We start from the raw sequence: 22,625 nt of genomic DNA on the forward strand, positions 1-22,625 counted from the left end.
TACAATTTGGTCAACACCCACTGGTAATGTGTCTATACTTGGTCAACACCCGCTGGTAATGTGTCTATACTTGGTCAACACCCGCTGGTAATGTGCCTATACTTGGTCAACACCCGCTGGTAATGTGTTTATACTTGCAACAACTTGGTCAACACCCGCTGGTAATGTGTCTATACTTGCTACAACTTGGTCAACACCCGCTGGTAATGTGTCTATACTTGGTCAACACCCGCTGGTATTGTGTCTATACTTGGTCAACACCCGCTGGTAATGTGTCTATACTTGCTACAACTTGGTCAACACCCGCTGTTAATGTGTCTATACTTGCTACAACTTGGTCAACACCCGCTGGTAATGTGTCTATACTTGCTACAACTTGGTCAACACCCGCTGGTAATGTGTCTATACTTGCTACAACTTGGTCAACACCCGCTTGTAATGTCTCTGTACTTGCTACAACTTGGTCAACACCCGCTGGTAATGTGTCTATACTTGCTACAACTTGGTCAACACCCGCTGGTAATGTCTCTATACTTGGTCAACACCGGCTGGTAATGTGTCTATACTTGCTACAACTTGGTCAACACCCGCTGGTAATGTGTCTATACTTGCTACAACTTGGTCAACACCCGCTGGTAATGTCTCTATACATGGTCAACACCCGCTGGTAATGTCTCTATACTTGGTCAACACCCGCTGGTAATGTCTCTATACCTGCTACAACTTGGTCAACACCCGCTGGTAATGTGTCTATACTTGCTACAACTTGGTCAACACCCGCTGGTAATGTGTCTATACTTGCTACAACTTGGTCAACACCCGCTGGTAATGTCTCTATACTTGGTCAACACCCGTTGGTAATGTCTCTATTCTTGGTCAACACCCGCTGGTAATGTCTCTATACCTGCTACAACTTGGTCAACACCCGCTGGTAATGTGTCTATACTTGCTACAACTTGGTCAACACCCGCTGGTAATGTGTCTATACTTGCTACAACTTGGTCAACACCCTCTGGTAATGTGTCTATACTTGCTACAACTTGGTCAACACCCGCTGGTAATGTGTCTATACTTGCTACAACTTGGTCAACACCCGCTGGTAATGTCTCTATACTTGGTCAACACCCACTGGTAATGTGTCTATACTTGGTCAACACCCGCTGGTAATGTGTCTATACTTGGTCAACACCCACTGGTAATGTGTCTATTCTTGGTCAACACCCGCTGGAAATGTGTCTATACTTGGTCAACACCCGCTGGTAATGTGTCTATACTTGCTACAACTTGGTCAACACCCGCGGGTAATGTGTCTATACTTGCTACAACTTGGTCAACACCCGCTGGTAATGTGTCTATACCTGCTACAACTTGGTCAACACCCGCTGGTAATGTCTCTATACTTGGGAAACACCCGCTGGTAATGTGTCTATACTTGGTTAACACCCGCTGGTAATGTGTCTATACTTGCTACAACTTGGTCAACACCCGCTGGTAATGTGTCTATACCTGCTACAACTTGGTCAACACCCGCTGGTAATGTCTCTATACTTGGGCAACACCCGCTGGTAATGTGTCTATACTTGGTTAACACCCGCTGGTAATGTGTCTATACTTGCTACAACTTGGTCAACACCCGCTGGTAATGTCTCTATACTTGGGCAACACCCGCTGGTAATGTGTCTATACATGGTTAACACCCGCTGGTAATGTGTCTATACTTGCTACAACTTGGTCAACACCCGCTGGTAATGTGTCTATACTTGCTACAACTTGGTCAACACCCGCTGGTAATGTGTCTATACTTGCTACAACTTGGTCAACACCCGCTGGTAATGTCTCTATACATGGTCAACACCCGCTGGTAATGTCTCTATACTTGGTCAACACCCGCTGGTAATGTCTCTATACCTGCTACAACTTGGTCAACACCCGCTGGTAATGTGTCTATACTTGCTACAACTTGGTCAACACCCGCGGGTAATATGTCTATACTTGCTACAACTTGGTCAACTCCCGCTGGTAATGTGTCTATACCTGCTACAACTTGGTCAACACCCGCTGGTAATGTCTCTATACTTGGTCAACACCCGCTGGTAATGTGTCTATACTTGCTACACCTTGGTCAACACCCGCTGGTAATGTCTCTATACTTGGGCAACACGCGCTGGTAATGTGTCTATACTTGGTTAACACCCGCTGGTAATGTGTCTATACTTGGTCAACACCCACTGGTAATGTGTCTATTCTTGGTCAATACCCGCTGGTAATGTGTCTATACTTGGTCAATACCCACTGGTAATGTGTCTATACTTAGTCAACACCCGCAGGTAATGTCTCTATACTTGGTCAACACCCGCTGGTAATGTGTCTATACCTGCTACAACTTGGTCAACACCTGCTGGTAATGTCTCTATACGTGCTACAACTTGGTCAACACCCGCTGGTAATGTCTCTATACTTGGTCAACACCCGCTGGTAATGTCTCTATACTTGGTCAACACCCGCTGGTAATGTGTCTATACTTGCTACACCTTGGTCAACACCCGCTGGTAATGTGTCTATACTTGCTACAACTTGGTCAACACCCGCTGGTAATGTCTCTATACTTGGTCAACACCCGCTGGTAATGTCTCTATTCTTGGTCAACACACGCTGGTAATGTCTCTAGACTTGGTCAACACCCGCTGGTAATGTGTCTATACTTGCTACACCTTGGTCAAGACCCGCTGGTAATGTGTCTATACTTGGTCAACACCCGCTGGTAATGTCTCTATACTCCGTCAACACCCGCTGGTAATGTGTCTATACTTGGTCAACACCCGCTGGTAATGTGTCTATACTTGGTCAACACCCACTGGTAATGTGTCTTTACTTGGTCAACACCCGCTGGTAATGTGTCTATACTTGGTCAACACCCACTGGTAATGTGTCTATACTTGGTCAACACCCCCTGGTAATGTGTCTATACTTGGTCAACACCCACTGGTAATGTGTCTATACTTGGTCAACACCCGCTGGTAATGTGTCTATACTTGCTACACCTTGGTCAACACCCGCTGGTAATGTGTCTATACTTGGTCAACACCCGCTGGTAATGTGTCTATACTTCCTACAACTTGGTCAACACCCGCTGGTAATGTCTCTATACTTGGTCAACACACGCTGGTAAAGTGTCTATACTTGCTACACCTTGGTCAACACCCGCTGGTAATGTCTCTATACTTGGTCAACACCCGCTGGTAATGTGTCTATACTTGGTCAACACCCGCTGGTAATGTATCTATACTTGGTCAACACCCACTGGTAATGTGTCTATACTTGGTCAACACCCGCTGGTAATGTGTCTATACTTGGTCAACACCCGCTGGTAATATGTCTATACTTGCTACAACTTGGTCAACACCCGCTGGTAATGTCTCTATACGTGCTACAACTTGGTCAACACCTGCTGGTAATGTCTCTATACTTGGTCGACACCCGCTGGTAATGTCTCTATACTTGGTCAACACCCGCTGGTAATGTGTCTATACTTGCTACACCTTGATCAACACCCGCTGGTAATGTCTCTATACTTGGTCAACACCCGCTGGTAATGTGTCTATACTTGGTCAACACCCGCTGGTAATGTGTCTATACTTGGTCAACACCCACTGGTAATGTGTCTATACTTGGTCAACACCTGCTTGTAATGTGTCTATACTTGGTCAACACCCACTGGTAATGTGTCTATACTTGGTCAACACCCGCTGGTAATGTGTCTATACGTGGTCAACACCCACTGGTAATGTGTCTATTCTTGGTCAACACCCGCTGGTAATGTGTCTATACTTGGTCAACACCCGCTGGTAATGTGTCTATACTTGGTCAACACCCGCTGGTAATGTGTCTATACTTGCTACAACTTGGTCAACACCCGCTGGTAATGTCTCTATACTTGGGAAACACCCGCTGGTAATGTGTCTATACTTGGTTAACACCCGCTGGTAATGTGTCTATACTTGCTACAACTTGGTCAACACCCGCTGGTAATGTGTCTATACCTGCTACAACTTGGTCAACACCCGCTGGTAATGTCTCTATACTTGGGAAACACCCGCTGGTAATGTGTCTATACTTGCTACAACTTGGTCAACACCCGCTGGTAATGTGTCTATACTTGGTCAACGCCCGCTGGTAATGTGTCTATACTTGCTACAACTTGGTCAACACCCGCTGGTAATGTCTCTATACTTGGGAAACACCCGCTGGTAATGTGTCTATACTTGGTTAACACCCGCTGGTAATGTGTCTATACTTGCTACAACTTGGTCAACACCCGCTGGTAATGTGTCTATACCTGCTACAACTTGGTCAACACCCGCTGGTAATGTGTCTATACTTGGTTAACACCCGCTGGTAATGTGTCTATACTTGCTACAACTTGGTCAACACCCGCTGGTAATGTGTCTATACTTGGTCAACACCAGCTGGTAATGTGTCTATACTTGGTCAACACCCGCTGGTAATGTGTCTATACGTGCTACAACTTGGTCAACACCCGCTTGTAATGTCTCTATACTTGGTCAACACCCGCAGGTAATGTCTCTATACTTGGTCAACACCTGCTGGTAATGTGTCTATACTTGGTCAACACCCGCTGGTAATGTCTCTATTCTTGGTCAACACCCGCTGGTAATGTCTCTATACTTGCTACACCTTGGTCAACACCCGCTGGTAATGTCTCTATACTTGGTCAACACCCACTGGTAATGTGTCTATTCTTGGTCAACACCCGCTGGTAATGTCTCTATACTTGGTCAACACCCGCTGGTAATGTGTCTATACTTGGTCAACACCCGCTGGTAATGTGTCTATACTAGGTCAACACCCGCTGGTAATGTGTCTATACGTGCTACAACTTGGTCAACACCCGCTTGTAATGTGTCTATACTTGGTCAACACCCGCTGGTAATTTGTCTATACTTGATCAACACCCACTGGTAATGTGTCTATTCTTGGTCAACACCCGCTGGTAATGTGTCTATACTTGGTCAATACCCACTGGTAATGTGTCTATACTTAGTCAACACCCGCAGGTAATGTCTCTATACTTGGTCAACACCCGCTGGTAATGTGTCTATACCTGCTACAACTTGGTCAACACCCGCTGGTAATGTCTCTATACGTGCTACAACTTGGTCAACACCCGCTGGTAATGTGTCTATACTTGGTCAACACCCGCTGGTAATGTCTCTATACTTGGTCAACACCCGCTGGTAATGTGTCTATACTTGCTACACCTTGGTCAACACCCGCTGGTAATGTGTCTATACTTGCTACAACTTGGTCAACACCCGCTGGTAATGTCTCTATACTTGGTCAACACCCGCTGGTAATGTCTCTATACTTGGTCAACACACGCTGGTAATGTCTCTATACTTGGTCAACACCCGCTGGTTATGTGTCTATACTTGCTACACCTTGGTCAAGACCCGCTGGTAATGTGTCTATACTTGGTCAACACCCGCTGGTAATGTCTCTATACTCCGTCAACACCCGCTGGTAATGTGTCTATACTTGGTCAACACCCGCTGGTAATGTGTCTATACTTGGTCAACACCCACTGGTAATGTGTCTATACTTGGTCAACACCCGCTGGTAATGTGTCTATACTTGGTCAACACCCACTGGTAATGTGTCTATACTTGGTCAACACCCCCTGGTAATGTGTCTATACTTGGTCAACACCCACTGTTAATGTGTCTATACTTGGTCAACACCCGCTGGTAATGTGTCTATACTTGCTAAAACTTGGTCAACACCCGCTGGTAATGTGTCTATACTTGCTACACCTTGGTCAACACCCGCAGGTAATGTGTCTATACCTGCTACACCTTAGTCAACACCCGCTGGTAATGTGTCTATACTTGGTCAACACCCGCTGGTAATGTGTCTATACTTCCTACAACTTGGTCAACACCCGCTGGTAATGTCTCTATACTTGGTCAACACACGCTGGTAAAGTGTCTATACTTGCTACACCTTGGTCAACACCCGCTGGTAATGTCTCTATACTTGGTCAACACCCGCTGGTAATGTGTCTATACTTGGTCAACACCCGCTGGTAATGTGTCTATACTTGGTCAACACCCACTGGTAATGTGTCTATACTTGGTCAACACCTGCTTGTAATGTGTCTATACTTGGTCAACACCCGCTGGTAATGTGTCTATACTTGCTACAACTTGGTCAACACCCGCTGGTAATGTCTCTATACGTGCTACAACTTGGTCAACACCCGCTGGTAATGTCTCTATACTTGGTCAACACCCGCTGGTAATGTCTCTATACTTGGTCAACACCCGCTGGTAATGTGTCTATACTTGGTCAACACCCACTGGTAATGTGTCTATACTTGGTCAACACCTGCTTGTAATGTGTCTATACTTGGTCAACACCCGCTGGTAATGTGTCTATACTTGCTACAACTTGGTCAACACCCGCTGGTAATGTGTCTATACTTGCTACACCTTAGTCAACACCCGCTGGTAATGTGTCTATACTTGGTCAACACCCGCTGGTAATGTGTCTATACTTGGTCAACACCCGCGGGTAATGTGTCTATACTTGCTACAACTTGGTCAACACCCGCTGGTAATGTGTCTATACTTGGTCAACACCCGCTGGTAATGTGTCTATACTTGGTCAACACCCGCTGGTAATGTGTCTATACTTGGTCAACACCCGCGGGTAATGTGTCTATACATGGTCAACACCCGCTGGTAATGTGTCTATACTTGCTACAACTTGGTCAACACCCGCTGGTAATGTGTCTATACTTGGTCAACACCCGCTGGTAATGTGTCTATACTTGGTCAACACCCGCTGGTAATGTGTCTAAACTTGGTCAACACCCGCTGGTAATGTGTCTATACTTGGTCAACACCCGCTGGTAATGTGTCTATACTTGCTACAACTTGGTCAACACCCGCTGGTAATGTGTCTATACTTGCTACAACTTGGTCAACACCCGCTGGTAATGTGTCTATACTTGCTACAACTTGGTCAACACCCACTGGTAATGTGTCTATACTTGGTCAACACACGCTGGTAATGTGTCTATACTTGGTCAACACCCGCTGGTAATGTGTCTATACTTGGTCAACACCCGCGGGTAATGTGTCTATACTTGGTCAACACCCGCTGGTAATGTCTGTATACTTGGTCAACACCCGCTGGTAATGTGTCTATACTTGCTACACCTTGGTCAACACCCGCTGGTAATGTCTCTATACTTGGTCAACACACGCTGGTAATGTCTCTATACTTGGTCAACACCCGCTGGTTATGTGTCTATACTTGCTACACCTTGGTCAACACCCGCTGGTAATGCCTCTATACTTGGTCAACACCCGCTGGTAATGTCTCTATACTTGGTCAACACACGCTGGTAATGTCTCTATACTTGGTCAACACCCGCTGGTTATGTGTCTATACTTGCTACACCTTGGTCAAGACCCGCTGGTAATGTGTCTATACTTGGTCAACACCCGCTGGTAATGTCTCTATACTCCGTCAACACCCGCTGGTAATGTGTCTATACTTGGTCAACACCCGCTGGTAATGTGTCTATACTTGGTCAACACCCACTGGTAATGTGTCTATACTTGGTCAACACCCGCTGGTAATGTGTCTATACTTGGTCAACACCCCCTGGTAATGTGTCTATACTTGGTCAACACCCACTGTTAATGTGTCCATACTTGGTCAACACCCGCTGGTAATGTGTCTATACTTGCTACAACTTGGTCAACACCCGCTGGTAATGTGTCTATACTTGCTACACCTTGGTCAACACCCGCTGGTAATGTGTCTATACCTGCTACACCTTAGTCAACACCCGCTGGTAATGTGTCTATACTTGGTCAACACCCGCTGGTAATGTGTCTATACTTCCTACAACTTGGTCAACACCCGCTGGTAATGTCTCTATACTTGGTCAACACACGCTGGTAAAGTGTCTATACTTGCTACACCTTGGTCAACACCCGCTGGTAATGTCTCTATACTTGGTCAACACCCGCTGGTAATGTGTCTATACTTGTTCAACACCCGCTGGTAATGTGTCTATACTTGGTCAACACCCACTGGTAATGTGTCTATACTTGGTCAACACCTGCTTGTAATGTGTCTATACTTGGTCAACACCCGCTGGTAATGTGTCTATACTTGCTACAACTTGGTCAACACCCGCTGGTAATGTCTCTATACGTGCTACAACTTGGTCAACACCCGCTGGTAATGTCTCTATACTTGGTCAACACCCGCTGGTAATGTCTCTATACTTGGTCAACACCCGCTGGTAATGTGTCTATACTTGGTCAACACCCACTGGTAATGTGTCTATACTTGGTCAACACCTGCTTGTAATGTGTCTATACTTGGTCAACACCCGCTGGTAATGTGTCTATACTTGCTACAACTTGGTCAACACCCGCTGGTAATGTGTCTATACTTGCTACACCTTAGTCAACACCCGCTGGTAATGTGTCTATACTTGGTCAACACCCGCTGGTAATGTGTCTATACTTGGTCAACACCCGCGGGTAATGTGTCTATACTTGCTACAACTTGGTCAACACCCGCTGGTAATGTGTCTATACTTGGTCAACACCCGCTGGTAATGTGTCTATACTTGGTCAACACCCGCTGGTAATGTGTCTATACTTGGTCAACACCCGCGGGTAATGTGTCTATACATGGTCAACACCCGCTGGTAATGTGTCTATACTTGCTACAACTTGGTCAACACCCGCTGGTAATGTGTCTATACTTGGTCAACACCCGCTGGTAATGTGTCTATACTTGGTCAACACCCGCTGGTAATGTGTCTAAACTTGGTCAACACCCGCTGGTAATGTGTCTATACTTGGTCAACACCCGCTGGTAATGTGTCTATACTTGCTACAACTTGGTCAACACCCGCTGGTAATGTGTCTATACTTGCTACAACTTGGTCAACACCCGCTGGTAATGTGTCTATACTTGCTACAACTTGGTCAACACCCACTGGTAATGTGTCTATACTTGGTCAACACACGCTGGTAATGTGTCTATACTTGGTCAACACCCGCTGGTAATGTGTCTATACTTGGTCAACACCCGCGGGTAATGTGTCTATACTTGGTCAACACCCGCTGGTAATGTCTGTATACTTGGTCAACACCCGCTGGTAATGTGTCTATACTTGCTACACCTTGGTCAACACCCGCTGGTAATGTCTCTATACTTGGTCAACACACGCTGGTAATGTCTCTATACTTGGTCAACACCCGCTGGTTATGTATCTATACTTGCTACACCTTGGTCAACACCCGCTGGTAATGCCTCTATACTTGGTCAACACCCGCTGGTAATGTCTCTATACTTGGTCAACACACGCTGGTAATGTCTCTATACTTGGTCAACACCCGCTGGTTATGTGTCTATACTTGCTACACCTTGGTCAAGACCCGCTGGTAATGTGTCTATACTTGGTCAACACCCGCTGGTAATGTCTCTATACTCCGTCAACACCCGCTGGTAATGTGTCTATACTTGGTCAACACCCGCTGGTAATGTGTCTATACTTGGTCAACACCCACTGGTAATGTGTCTATACTTGGTCAACACCCGCTGGTAATGTGTCTATACTTGGTCAACACCCCCTGGTAATGTGTCTATACTTGGTCAACACCCACTGTTAATGTGTCCATACTTGGTCAACACCCGCTGGTAATGTGTCTATACTTGCTACAACTTGGTCAACACCCGCTGGTAATGTGTCTATACTTGCTACACCTTGGTCAACACCCGCTGGTAATGTGTCTATACCTGCTACACCTTAGTCAACACCCGCTGGTAATGTGTCTATACTTGGTCAACACCCGCTGGTAATGTGTCTATACTTCCTACAACTTGGTCAACACCCGCTGGTAATGTCTCTATACTTGGTCAACACACGCTGGTAAAGTGTCTATACTTGCTACACCTTGGTCAACACCCGCTGGTAATGTCTCTATACTTGGTCAACACCCGCTGGTAATGTGTCTATACTTGGTCAACACCCGCTGGTAATGTGTCTATACTTGGTCAACACCCACTGGTAATGTGTCTATACTTGGTCAACACCCGCTGGTAATGTGTCTATACTTGGTCAACACCCGCTGGTAATGTGTCTATACTTGGTCAACACCCGCTGGTAATGTGTCTATACTTGGTCAACACCCGCTGGTAATGTCTCTATACTTGGTCAACACCCGCTGGTAATGTGTCTATACTTGGTCAACACCCGCTGGTAATATGTCTATACTTGCTACAACTTGGTCAACACCCGCTGGTAATGTCTCTATACGTGCTACAACTTGGTCAACACCCGCTGGTAATGTCTCTATACTTGGTCAACACCCGCTGGTAATGTCTCTATACTTGGTCAACACCCGCTGGTAATGTGTCTATACTTGGTCAACACCCACTGGTAATGTGCCTATACTTGGTCAACACCTGCTTGTAATGTGTCTATACTTGGTCAACACCCACTGGTAATGTGTCTATACTTGGTCAACACCCGCTGGTAATGTGTCTATACTTGGTCAACACCCTCTGGTAATGTGTCTATTCTTGGTCAACACCCGCTGGAAATGTGTCTATACTTGGTCAACACCCGCTGGTAATGTGTCTATACTTGCTACAACTTGGTCAACACCCGCTGGTAATGTGTCTATACTTGCTACACCTTAGTCAACACCCGCTGGTAATGTGTCTATACTTGGTCAACACCCGCTGGTAATGTGTCTATACTTGGTCAACACCCGCTGGTAATGTGTCTATACTTGGTCAACACCCGCTGGTAATGTGTCTATACTTGGTCAACACCCGCGGGTAATGTGTCTATACTTGCTACAACTTGGTCAACACCCGCTGGTAATGTGTCTATACTTGGTCAACACCCGCTGGTAATGTGTCTATACTTGGTCAACACCCGCTGGTAATGTGTCTATACTTGGTCAACACCCGCGGGTAATGTGTCTATACATGGTCAACACCCGCTGGTAATGTGTCTATACTTGCTACAACTTGGTCAACACCCGCTGGTAATGTGTCTATACTTGGTCAACACCCGCTGGTAATGTGTCTATACTTGGTCAACACCCGCTGGTAATGTGTCTAAACTTGGTCAACACCCGCTGGTAATGTGTCTATACTTGGTCAACACCCGCTGGTAATGTGTCTATACTTGCTACAACTTGGTCAACACCCGCTGGTAATGTGTCTATACTTGCTACAACTTGGTCAACACCCACTGGTAATGTGTCTATACTTGGTCAACACCCGCTGGTAATGTGTCTATACTTGCTTCAACTAGGTCAACACCCGCTGGTAATGTGTCTATACTTGCTACAACTTGGTCAACACCCGCTGGTAATGTGTCTATACTTGCTACAACTTGGTCAACACCCACTGGTAATGTGTCTATACTTGGTCAACACCCGCTGGTAATGTGTCTATACTTGCTTCAACTTGGTCAACACCCGCTGGTAATGTGTCTATACTTGCTACAACTTGGTCAACACCAACTGGTAATGTGTCTATACTTGGTCAACACCCGCTGGTAATGTGTCTATACTTGGTCAACACCCGCTGGTAATGTGTCTATACTTGGTCAACACCCGCTGGTAAAGTGTCTATACTTGCTACAACTTGGTCAACACCCGCTGGTAATGTGTCTATACTTGCTACAACTTGGTCAACACCCGCTGGTAATGTGTCTATACTTGCTACAATTTGGTCAACACCCACTGGTAATGTGTCTATAATTGGTCAACACCCGCTGGTAATGTGTCTATACTTGGTCAACACCCGCTGGTAATGTGCCTATACTTGGTCAACACCCGCTGGTAATGTGTTTATACTTGCAACAACTTGGTCAACACCCGCTGGTAATGTGTCTATACTTGCTACAACTTGGTCAACACCCGCTGGTAATGTGTCTATACTTGGTCAACACCCGCTGGTAATGTGTCTATACTTGGTCAACACCCGCTGGTATTGTGTCTATACTTGGTCAACACCCGCTGGTAATGTGTCTATACTTGCTACAACTTGGTCAACACCCGCTGTTAATGTGTCTATACTTGCTACAACTTGGTCAACACCCGCTGGTAATGTGTCTATACTTGCTACAACTTGGTCAACACCCGCTGTTAATGTGTCTATACTTGCTACAACTTGGTCAACACCCGCTGGTAATGTCTCTGTACTTGCTACAACTTGGTCAACACCCGCTGGTAATGTGTCTATACTTGCTACAACTTGGTCAACACCCGCTGGTAATGTCTCTATACTTGGTCAACACCGGCTGGTAATGTGTCTATACTTGCTACAACTTGGTCAACACCCGCTGGTAATGTGTCTATACTTGCTACAACTTGGTCAACACCCGCTGGTAATGTCTCTATACATGGTCAACACCCGCTGGTAATGTCTCTATACTTGGTCAACACCCGCTGGTAATGTCTCTATACCTGCTACAACTTGGTCAACACCCGCTGGTAATGTGTCTATACTTGCTACAACTTGGTCAACACCCGCTGGTAATGTGTCTATACTTGCTACAACTTGGTCAACACCCGCTGGTAATGTCTCTATACTTGGTCAACACCCGTTGGTAATGTCTCTATTCTTGGTCAACACCCGCTGGTAATGTCTCTATACCTGCTACAACTTGGTCAACATCCGCTGGTAATGTGTCTATACCTGCTACAACTTGGTCAACACCCGCTGGTAATGTGTCTATACTTGCTACAACTTGGTCAACACCCTCTGGTAATGTGTCTATACTTGCTACAACTTGGTCAACACCCGCTTGTAATGTGTCTATACTTGCTACAACTTGGTCAACACCCGCTGGTAATGTCTCTATACTTGGTCAACACCCGCTGGTAATGTGTCTATACTTGGTCAACACCCGCTGGTAATGTCTCTATACTTGGTCAACACCCGCTGGTAATGTCTCTATACTTGCTACAACTTGGTCAACACCCGCGGGTAATGTCAATATACTTGGTCAACACCCGCTGGTAATGTCTCTATACTTGGTCAACACCCGCTGGTAATGTCTCTATACTTGCTACAACTTGGTCAACACCCGCGGGTAATGTGTCTATACTTGCTATAACTTGGTCAACACCCGCTGGTAATGTGTCTATACCTGCTACAACTTGGTCAACACCCGCTGGTAATGTCTCTATACTTGGGAAACACCCGCTGGTAATGTGTCTATACTTGGTTAACACCCGCTGGTAATGTGTCTATACTTGCTACAACTTGGTCAACACCCGCTGGTAATGTGTCTATACCTGCTACAACTTGGTCAACACCCGCTGGTAATGTCTCTATAATTGGGCAACACCCGCTGGTAATGTGTCTATACTTGGTTAACACCCGCTGGTAATGTGTCTATACTTGCTACAACTTGGTCAACACCCGCTGGTAATGTCTCTATACTTGGGCAACACCCGCTGGTAATGTGTCTATACATGGTTAACACCCGCTGGTAATGTGTCTATACTTGCTACAACTTGGTCAACACCCGCTGGTAATGTGTCTATACTTGCTACAACTTGGTCAACACCCGCTGGTAATGTCTCTATACATGGTCAACACCCGCTGGTAATGTCTCTATATTTGGTCAACACCCGCTGGTAATGTCTCTATACCTGCTACAACTTGGTCAACACCCGCTGGTAATGTGTCTATACTTGCTACAACTTGGTCAACACCCGCGGGTAATATGTCTATACTTGCTACAACTTGGTCAACTCCCGCTGGTAATGTGTCTATACCTGCTACAACTTGGTCAACACCCGCTGGTAATGTCTCTATACTTGGTCAACACCCGCTGGTAATGTGTCTATACTTGCTACACCTTGGTCAACACCCGCTGGTAATGTCTCTATACTTGGGCAACACGCGCTGGTAATGTGTCTATACTTGGTCAACACCCGCTGGTAATGTGTCTATACTTGGTCAACACCCGCTGGTAATGTGTCTATACTTGCTACAACTTGGTCAACACCCGCTGGTAATGTGTCTATACTTGCTACAACTTGGTCAACACCCGCTGGTAATGTGTCTATACTTGGTCAACACCCGCTGGTAATGTGTCTATACTTGGTTAACACCCGCTGGTAATGTGTCTATACTTGGTCAACACCCACTGGTAATGTGTCTATTCTTGGTCAATACCCGCTGGTAATGTGTCTATACTTGGTCAATACCCACTGGTAATGTGTCTATACTTAGTCAACACCCGCAGGTAATGTCTCTATACTTGGTCAACACCCGGTGGTAATGTGTCTATACCTGCTACAACTTGGTCAACACCCGCTGTTAATGTCTCTATACGTGCTACAACTTGGTCAACACCCGCTGGTAATGTCTCTATACTTGGTCAACACCCGCTGGTAATGTCTCTATACTTGGTCAACACCCTCTGGTAATGTGTCTATACTTGCTACACCTTGGTCAACACCCGCTGGTAATGTGTCTATACTTGCTACAACTTGGTCAACACCCGCTGGTAATGTCTCTATACTTGGTCAACACCCGCTGGTAATGTCTCTATTCTTGGTCAACACACGCTGGTAATGTCTCTAGACTTGGTCAACACCCGCTGGTAATGTGTCTATACTTGCTACACCTTGGTCAAGACCCGCTGGTAATGTGTCTATACTTGGTCAACACCCGCTGGTAATGTCTCTATACTCCGTCAACACCCGCTGGTAATGTGTCTGTACTTGGTCAACACCCGCTGGTAATGTGTCTATACTTGGTCAACACCCACTGGTAATGTGTCTATACTTGGTCAACACCCGCTGGTAATGTGTCTATACTTGGTCAACACCCACTGGTAATGTGTCTATACTTGGTCAACACCCCCTGGTAATGTGTCTATACTTGGTCAACACCCACTGGTAATGTGTCTATACTTGGTCAACACCCGCTGGTAATGTGTCTATACTTGCTACAACTTGGTCAACACCCGCTGGTAATGTGTCTATACTTGCTACACCTTGGTCAACACCCGCTGGTAATGTGTCTATACTTGGTCAACACCCGCTGGTAATGTGTCTATACTTCCTACAACTTGGTCAACACCCGCTGGTAATGTCTCTATACTTGGTCAACACACGCTGGTAAAGTGTCTATACTTGCTACACCTTGGTCAACACCCGCTGGTAATGTCTCTATACTTGGTCAACACCCGCTGGTAATGTGTCTATACTTGGTCAACACCCGCTGGTAATGTATCTATACTTGGTCAACACCCACTGGTAATGTGTCTATACTTGGTCAACACCCGCTGGTAATGTGTCTATACTTGGTCAACACCCTATGGTAATATGTCTATACTTGCTACAACTTGGTCAACACCCGCTGGTAATGTCTCTATACGTGCTACAACTTGGTCAACACCTGCTGGTAATGTCTCTATACTTGGTCGACACCCGCTGGTAATGTCTCTATACTTGGTCAACACCCGCTGGTAATGTGTCTATACTTGCTACACCTTGATCAACACCCGCTGGTAATGTCTCTATACTTGGTCAACACCCGCTGGTAATGTGTCTATACTTGGTCAACACCCGCTGGTAATGTGTCTATACTTGGTCAACACCCACTGGTAATGTGTCTATACTTGGTCAACACCTGCTTGTAATGTGTCTATACTTGGTCAACACCCACTGGTAATGTGTCTATACTTGGTCAACACCCGCTGGTAATGTGTCTATACGTGGTCAACACCCACTGGTAATGTGTCTATTCTTGGTCAACACCCGCTGGTAATGTGTCTATACTTGGTCAACACCCGCTGGTAATGTGTCTATACTTGGTCAACACCCGCTGGTAATGTGTCTATACTTGCTACAACTTGGTCAACACCCGCTGGTAATGTCTCTATACTTGGGAAACACCCGCTGGTAATGTGTCTATACTTGGTTAACACCCGCTGGTAATGTGTCTATACTTGCTACAACTTGGTCAACACCCGCTGGTAATGTGTCTATACCTGCTACAACTTGGTCAACACCCGCTGGTAATGTCTCTATACTTGGGAAACACCCGCTGGTAATGTGTCTATACTTGGTTAACACCCGCTGGTAATGTGTCTATACTTGCTACAACTTGGTCAACACCCGCTGGTAATGTGTCTATACTTGGTCAACACCAGCTGGTAATGTGTCTATACTTGGTCAACACCCGCTGGTAATGTGTCTATACTTGCTACACCTTGATCAACACCCGCTGGTAATGTCTCTATACTTGGTCAACACCCGCTGGTAATGTGTCTATACTTGGTCAACACCCGCAGGTAATGTCTCTATACTTGGTCAACACCCGCTGGTAATGTGTCTATACTTGGTCAACACCCGCTGGTAATGTCTCTATTCTTGGTCAACACCCGCTGGTAATGTCTCTATACTTGCTACACCTTGGTCAACACCCGCTGGTAATGTCTCTATACTTGGTCAACACCCACTGGTAATGTGTCTATTCTTGGTCAACACCCGCTGGTAATGTCTCTATACTTGGTCAACACCCGCTGGTAATGTGTCTATACTTGGTCAACACCCGCTGGTAATGTGTCTATACTAGGTCAACACCCGCTGGTAATGTGTCTATACGTGCTACAACTTGGTCAACACCCGCTTGTAATGTGTCTATATTTGGTCAACACCCGCTGGTAATTTGTCTATACTTGATCAACACCCACTGGTAATGTGTCTATTCTTGGTCAACACCCGCTGGTAATGTGTCTATACTTGGTCAATACCCACTGGTAATGTGTCTATACTTAGTCAACACCCGCAGGTAATGTCTCTATACTTGGTCAACACCCGCTGGTAATGTGTCTATACCTGCTACAACTTGGTCAACACCCGCTGGTAATGTCTCTATACGTGCTACAACTTGGTCAACACCCGCTGGTAATGTGTCTATACTTGGTCAACACCCGCTGGTAATGTCTCTATACTTGGTCAACACCCGCTGGTAATGTGTCTATACTTGCTACACCTTGGTCAACACCCGCTGGTAATGTGTCTATACTTGCTACAACTTGGTCAACACCCGCTGGTAATGTCTCTATACTTGGTCAACACCCGCTGGTAATGTCTCTATACTTGGTCAACACACGCTGGTAATGTCTCTATACTTGGTCAACACCCGCTGGTTATGTGTCTATACTTGCTACACCTTGGTCAAGACCCGCTGGTAATGTGTCTATACTTGGTCAACACCCGCTGGTAATGTCTCTATACTCCGTCAACACCCGCTGGTAATGTGTCTATACTTGGTCAACACCCGCTGGTAATGTGTCTATACTTGGTCAACACCCACTGGTAATGTTTCTATACTTGGTCAACACCCGCTGGTAATGTGTCTATACTTGGTCAACACCCACTGGTAATGTGTCTATACTTGGTCAACACCCCCTGGTAATGTGTCTATACTTGGTCAACACCCACTGTTAATGTGTCTATACTTGGTCAACACCCGGTGGTAATGTGTCTATACTTGCTAAAACTTGGTCAACACCCGCTGGTAATGTGTCTATACTTGCTACACCTTGGTCAACACCTGCAGGTAATGTGTCTATACCTGCTACACCTTAGTCAACACCCGCTGGTAATGTGTCTATACTTGGTCAACACCCGCTGGTAATGTGTCTATACTTCCTACAACTTGGTCAACACCCGCTGGTAATGTCTCTATACTTGGTCAACACACGCTGGTAAAGTGTCTATACTTGCTACACCTTGGTGAACACCCGCTGGTAATGTCTCTATACTTGGTCAACACCCGCTGGTAATGTGTCTATACTTGGTCAACACCCGCTGGTAATGTGTCTATACTTGGTCAACACCCACTGGTAATGTGTCTATACTTGGTCAACACCTGCTTGTAATGTGTCTATACTTGGTCAACACCCACTGGTAATGTGTCTATACTTGGTCAACACCCGCTGGTAATGTGTCTATACTTGCTACAACTTGGTCAACACCCGCTGGTAATGTCTCTATACGTGCTACAACTTGGTCAACACCCGCTGGTAATGTCTCTATACTTGGTCAACACCCGCTGGTAATGTCTCTATACTTGGTCAACACCCGCTGGTAATGTGTCTATACTTGGTCAACACCCACTGGTAATGTGTCTATACTTGGTCAACACCTGCTTGTAATGTGTCTATACTTGGTCAACACCCGCTGGTAATGTGTCTATACTTGCAACAACTTGGTCAACACCCGCTGGTAATGTGTCTATACTTGCTACACCTTAGTCAACACCCGCTGGTAATGTGTCTATACTTGGTCAACACCCGCTGGTAATGTGTCTATACTTGGTCAACACCCGCGGGTAATGTGTCTATACTTGCTACAACTTGGTCAACACCCGCTGGTAATGTGTCTATACTTGGTCAACACCCGCTGGTAATGTGTCTATACTTGGTCAACACCCGCTGGTAATGTGTCTATACTTGGTCAACACCCGCGGGTAATGTGTCTATACATGGTCAACACCCGCTGGTAATGTGTCTATACTTGCTACAACTTGGTCAACACCCGCTGGTAATGTGTCTATACTTGGTCAACACCCGCTGGTAATGTGTCTATACTTGGTCAACACCCGCTGGTAATGTGTCTAAACTTGGTCAACACCCGCTGGTAATGTGTCTATACTTGGTCAACACCCGCTGGTAATGTGTCTATACTTGCTACAACTTGGTCAACACCCGCTGGTAATGTGTCTATACTTGCTACAACTTGGTCAACACCCGCTGGTAATGTGTCTATACTTGCTACAACTTGGTCAACACCCACTGGTAATGTGTCTATACTTGGTCAACACACGCTGGTAATGTGTCTATACTTGGTCAACACCCGCTGGTAATGTGTCTATACTTGGTCAACACCCGCGGGTAATGTGTCTATACTTGGTCAACACCCGCTGGTAATGTCTGTATACTTGGTCAACACCCGCTGGTAATGTGTCTATACTTGCTACACCTTGGTCAACACCCGCTGGTAATGTCTCTATACTTGGTCAACACACGCTGGTAATGTCTCTATACTTGGTCAACACCCGCTGGTTATGTGTCTATACTTGCTACACCTTGGTCAACACCCGCTGGTAATGCCTCTATACTTGGTCAACACCCGCTGGTAATGTCTCTATACTTGGTCAACACACGCTGGTAATGTCTCTATACTTGGTCAACACCCGCTGGTTATGTGTCTATACTTGCTACACCTTGGTCAAGACCCGCTGGTAATGTGTCTATACTTGGTCAACACCCGCTGGTAATGTCTCTATACTCCGTCAACACCCGCTGGTAATGTGTCTATACTTGGTCAACACCCGCTGGTAATGTCTCTATACTCCGTCAACACCCGCTGGTAATGTGTCTATACTTGGTCAACACCCGCTGGTAATGTGTCTATACTTGGTCAACACCCACTGGTAATGTGTCTATACTTGGTCAACACCCGCTGGTAATGTGTCTATACTTGGTCAACACTCCCTGGTAATGTGTCTATACTTGGTCAACACCCACTGTTAATGTGTCCATACTTGGTCAACACCCGCTGGTAATGTGTCTATACTTGCTACAACTTGGTCAACACCCGCTGGTAATGTGTCTATACTTGCTACACCTTGGTCAACACCCGCTGGTAATGTGTCTATACCTGCTACACCTTAGTCAACACCCGCTGGTAATGTGTCTATACTTGGTCAACTCCCGCTGGTAATGTGTCTATACTTCCTACAACTTGGTCAACACCCGCTGGTAATGTCTCTATACTTGGTCAACACACGCTGGTAAAGTGTCTATACTTGCTACACCTTGGTCAACACCCGCTGGTAATGTCTCTATACTTGGTCAACACCCGCTGGTAATGTGTCTATACTTGGTCAACACCCGCTGGTAATGTGTCTATACTTGGTCAACACCCACTGGTAATGTGTCTATACTTGGTCAACACCCGCTGGTAATGTGTCTATACTTGGTCAACACCCGCTGGTAATGTGTCTATACTTGGTCAACACCCGCTGGTAATGTGTCTATACTTGGTCAACACCCGCTGGTAATGTCTCTATACTTGGTCAACACCCGCTGGTAATGTGTCTATACTTGGTCAACACCCGCTGGTAATATGTCTATACTTGCTACAACTTGGTCAACACCCGCTGGTAATGTCTCTATACGTGCTACAACTTGGTCAACACCCGCTGGTAATGTCTCTATACTTGGTCAACACCCGCTGGTAATGTCTCTATACTTGGTCAACACCCGCTGGTAATGTGTCTATACTTGGTCAACACCCACTGGTAATGTGTCTATACTTGGTCAACACCTGCTTGTAATGTGTCTATACTTGGTCAACACCCACTGGTAATGTGTCTATATTTGGTCAACACCCGCTGGTAATGTGTCTATACTTGGTCAACACCCACTGGTAATGTGTCTATTCTTGGTCAACACCCGCTGGAAATGTGTCTATACTTGGTCAACACCCGCTGGTAATGTGTCTATACTTGCTACAACTTGGTCAACACCCGCTGGTAATGTGTCTATACTTGCTACACCTTAGTCAACACCCGCTGGTAATGTGTCTATACTTGGTCAACACCCGCTGGTAATGTGTCTATACTTGGTCAACACCCGCTGGTAATGTGTCTATACTTGGTCAACACCCGCTGGTAATGTGTCTATACTTGGTCAACACCCGCTGGTAATGTGTCTATACTTGGTCAACACCCGCGGGTAATGTGTCTATACATGGTCAACACCCGCTGGTAATGTGTCTATACTTGCTACAACTTGGTCAACACCCGCTGGTAATGTGTCTATACTTGGTCAACACCCGCTGGTAATGTGTCTATACTTGGTCAACACCCGCTGGTAATGTGTCTAAACTTGGTCAACACCCGCTGGTAATGTGTCTATACTTGGTCAACACCCGCTGGTAATGTGTCTATACTTGCTACAACTTGGTCAACACCCGCTGGTAATGTGTCTATACTTGCTACAACTTGGTCAACACCCACTGGTAATGTGTCTATACTTGGTCAACACCCGCTGGTAATGTGTCTATACTTGCTTCAACTAGGTCAACACCCGCTGGTAATGTGTCTATACTTGCTACAACTTGGTCAACACCCGCTGGTAATGTGTCTATACTTGCTACAACTTGGTCAACACCCACTGGTAATGTGTCTATACTTGGTCAACACCCGCTGGTAATGTGTCTATACTTGCTTCAACTTGGTCAACACCCGCTGGTAATGTGTCTATACTTGCTACAACTTGGTCAACACCAACTGGTAATGTGTCTATACTTGGTCAACACCCGCTGGTAATGTGTCTATACTTGGTCAACACCCGCTGGTAATGTGTCTATACTTGGTCAACACCCGCTGGTAAAGTGTCTATACTTGCTACAACTTGGTCAACACCCGCTGGTAATGTGTCTATACTTGCTACAACTTGGTCAACACCCGCTGGTAATGTGTCTATACTTGCTACAATTTGGTCAACACCCACTGGTAATGTGTCTATACTTGGTCAACACCCGCTGGTAATGTGTCTATACTTGGTCAACACCCGCTGGTAATGTGCCTATACTTGGTCAACACCCGCTGGTAATGTGTTTATACTTGCAACAACTTGGTCAACACCCGCGGGTAATGTCAATATACTTGGTCAACACCCGCTGGTAATGTCTCTATACTTGCTACAACTTGGTCAACACCCGCGGGTAATGTGTCTATACTTGCTATAACTTGGTCAACACCCGCTGGTAATGTGTCTATACCTGCTACAACTTGGTCAACACCCGCTGGTAATGTCTCTATACTTGGGAAACACCCGCTGGTAATGTGTCTATACTTGGTTAACACCCGCTGGTAATGTGTCTATACTTGCTACAACTTGGTCAACACCCGCTGGTAATGTGTCTATACCTGCTACAACTTGGTCAACACCCGCTGGTAATGTCTCTATACTTGGGCAACACCCGCTGTTAATGTGTCTATACATGGTTAACACCCGCTGGTAATGTGTCTATACTTGCTACAACTTGGTCAACACCCGCTGGTAATGTGTCTATACTTGCAACAACTTGGTCAACACCCGCTGGTAATGTCTCTATACATGGTCAACACCCGCTGGTAATGTCTCTATACTTGGTCAACACCCGCTGGTAATGTCTCTATACCTGCTACAACTTGGTCAACACCCGCTGGTAATGTGTCTATACTTGCTACAACTTGGTCAACACCCGCGGGTAATATGTCTATACTTGCTACAACTTGGTCAACTCCCGCTGGTAATGTGTCTATACCTGCTACAACTTGGTCAACACCCGCTGGTAATGTCTCTATACTTGGTCAACACCCGCTGGTAATGTGTCTATACTTGCTACACCTTGGTCAACACCCGCTGGTAATGTCTCTATACTTGGGCAACACGCGCTGGTAATGTGTCTATACTTGGTCAACACCCGCTGGTAATGTGTCTATACTTGGTCAACACCCGC

This window comes from Procambarus clarkii, chromosome 61 (genome assembly GCF_040958095.1).
Source record: "Procambarus clarkii isolate CNS0578487 chromosome 61, FALCON_Pclarkii_2.0, whole genome shotgun sequence".
Classification (NCBI taxonomy): domain Eukaryota; kingdom Metazoa; phylum Arthropoda; class Malacostraca; order Decapoda; family Cambaridae; genus Procambarus; species Procambarus clarkii.